Raw genomic sequence first — 3466 nt, 5'->3', positions numbered from 1 at the left:
TTTCCCTACCCAACCCAGGGTAACCTGCCATGCACCAGAGTGGCACAGGCATTCCCCAGGGACAAGTAGCAGTGGCTGAAGGTGTGCCATTGCTTCTTGTCTCCAAGGAAACAAACATCCACATTCATGTGAACGTGGCCCAGGAGGCCATCTCATTCAACCCCCTGCTCAAGGCAGGATTGTCTCTGATGAACCATCCCCATTCAACTGTCTAACATGTTCTATAAAAGTCTAAGGATGGAGTTTTCACATCCTCTCTGGGTAGCCTGTTTCAATGCTTAACCACACTCATAGAACGTTTTTCCTCATATTCAACCTAGATTTCCTGTTGCAGTTTAAGACCACTGCCCTTCATCCTAACCCTTGCACAGAAAATAGTCTATCTCCTCCATAAAGACATAAATGCCCATGTGGCTTAATCCAATCAACTTAGTCTGAATTCCCCAGAGGAAAGCTAGATGAGAGAAAGGGATAGAGAAAGTCCCAAGTATAAGAATCATGTGGCAGCAAGTTGCAAATAGGGTGTTCAGGAAGAGGAGTTTGAAAGAAGCCTCAACAGCAAAAGTGAGAGAGAGCAGAAAATAAAGTGATGGTGTGAGTTATGCCAGACCTTAAAAATCGACAGCAGTGAGAAGCAGATATAGACAGTGAGCAAAACTAGTGAAGAGATTCAAAGAGGGAGTGACTTGGTAAGAGCCAGGGAGAAGATGACAATTGTGGCAAGATCGTTTTTATGACAAAGTGACAGAAAGAGATGATTCCAGAAGGTAGCATCACCACACTTGAACATCTAGGTCAATTTGTTAAATCCTTCAGGTCTCTCCCATGTCTCATGGCAACACCTTCAATCCAGAAATCATCAGAGCATTGCCATACATTGTTTTTATGAGCAAGAGACCCTGTTAAAGTGGTCTGATGTGTTTAAGAAGTTCTTAACTAAATTTGTGATAAAATGAACAGTTATTCTGACAGAAACTTGATGCACAGAAATCCAGGAGTGGAACAAGTCTGTCAAATTTGCTCTCCATTTTACTGCTGAAGTTCCCCATAAGGATCTTTTTTGGATGAACTGAGTTTCAAGCAATTATCTTCAACAGTTGTATGAGAGAAGAGGTATGCAGCTGTAATACTTCTCAGAACCTCTTTTCTTAGCGTTTTATAAATCTTGGTGTCATGGCTATGTAAGTACATTCTGCTTTATTAACAGACACTGCATTTTTATTTAAAAGACTACCTTCTTCGTGTCTTGAATTGTCACTGACTCTTACTTTTAAATATTTTAATATTTCAGTCTAGAGGTAGCTGTATTTCACTAGTAGGTTAGATACCTATGTGCAGTTTCTGGATTACTTTAAAGGTGATACCACAAGGACTTAACCTGGTGCTTAATGTTGAAAATGTGAGTAGTCTCATAAAAGCCCGGTGCATCTTAAAACAACTAAGATTGCTCATGTGCGTAAAATGAAGTACATGCATATGTATTAGCTGGATCAGGGCCTAAATTCTGTTAGATCATTATGTGTTCAGAAGGATTATCACTTTCATATCTCTGATCTCTCATTTTAAACTACTGAAATATTGGCATCACTTAGGTCAATGATAAAATTTCCATTGACTTCAGTGAGGCCAGGATTTCACCTAAAGAATCTTTATTATTCATGCAATTATGACATGAAAAGGAGAAAGGATGAACCTTTATAAAACAGAGTGGGTGCATCTACACAAGAACTTTAATGAACAGTAGACTATACTACTGCATATTAAAGCATCACATAAAAAACCGTGACACTAAGCTAATGCACAGTAAAATAGTTTACTGTGCATTAGGCACCACAAAAAAGTGTACAAATGTTCTAATGCGCATTAGCGCAGCCTAATGCACATTATTTTAGTACCTGACATTGGAGGTATTAAATTTAATGCACATTAGAAAGGCGCATTAATACGTATAGATGCGCCCAGTGGGAATTTTATAGAAAGGGGTGTTTTATGCAAGATGAGATACAGCAATTAGGTAGCTCACCTGGAGCTGTTGGCAGAAAACTAGAGCAAACAGGAAAAGTCTATGCAAACTTATACATGTTTTTCATAAAAACAAGATGTAATTAATTTAGCTAGATCTAATATCTAATCAGTGCAATGGGTTATCCTTCTTTAAGTGCCCACATCACCTCCAGCTGGGTTTAAACTGAGTACTAAAAAGTTCAGTCTTCTACCACCTGTAATACAGAAGTAACTCCAATAAGTGAGGCCTGAGGAGGGTACTGTGATACCTGAAAGCTTGCTTATGTGTTATTCTACTCCTATCTTAGTAAACTAGCCACTAAAGTAGAAATGACACATGCATTACCAGAGTATTATGCTAACACTAGAATTTTTTCTTTCATTTAAAAAAATACATAGATGATCTGGGGATCTTTTCCCACTCACCATGTTATGGAATTTCAAAATTAAACTTAAAATCCAAGCCTGCTAATCCTACTTGATGCCTGAGAAATTCATATTCAAGGCCTAGCTAAGTACTTTGTGTGACAGATTGGCAAAATATCTGCTCTTTCATGAGTATAATATGTATTTGTTTTTCCAGTTCAAATTTCTATTGCTGCCTGATTCAATGCATGGAGTTAAATCAAAGGAGGCTATAGGGGAGTTGTTTGAAAACCAAGAAGGAACAGTAAAACAAAAATACACCTAAGAAATCCTGAGGTACTTGGGTTCAAGGAAGTTCTGATAACAATAGCTGGCTCTATAGGCCCCTAGCACATGTTACATTTAAGATATGATTAACATGTTAATTGCCCCTTAAAAAGCAACTCAGCCACAAGTTCAAGTCTGTTTATGGTATGTTAATATAGTAAATAAGCCACAACATTATTCCACTTATAATGTGTAACATCTGTGTGACTTGTTGAATATGTGCCAGGTTGGGGCTAGCCCACAACAGATCCTGACACTCAGCTGAACCAGTTCCTTCACGTGGGCCCCCAACTAACAGATGGAAGAGCACCATAAGCCTGATGTCCCAGGGACAACGGGGCTAGAAGGAGACCCCGGGCCAGAGCCAGAGGAAATGCTCGCTTGTGCTTCGCAGGAGGTGAGAGCGGTAGCAGCGTGCAGGCCGGGGAACCACCCGCGCAGCTCGTTAGCCGCACTTTCATACAGCTGGAGCGGAGTGACGTCAGAGAGAGGCGCCGCTCGGCGGAAATAAAATGCAGCCCCGAAGGCAGAGGGGGCACGCTGCAGGAGGACACGAGGCCCGGAGGGAAGCCCAGGACCGGAACCGGGCACCCGCACGGGGCCTTTGCCATGGGCCGGACAGGCTGCAGCAGCACCGAGAGCGGCGGAGGCTGGGAGAGCCGCGGCGCCGAGGAAGAGCAGCGAAATTGACAAGGGAGCCGGTGGAGGCGCTGAGGAGGCACCCCGAGAGAGCGCCAGCTGGAACTACCGGTGAGGGAACAGGCAAAGC

The sequence above is a fragment of the Alligator sinensis genome, unplaced genomic scaffold (assembly GCF_000455745.1).
Source record: "Alligator sinensis unplaced genomic scaffold, ASM45574v1 scaffold851_1, whole genome shotgun sequence".
In the NCBI taxonomy this organism is placed as follows: Eukaryota; Metazoa; Chordata; order Crocodylia; family Alligatoridae; genus Alligator; species Alligator sinensis.
This window is presented reverse-complemented; position numbering follows the sequence as displayed.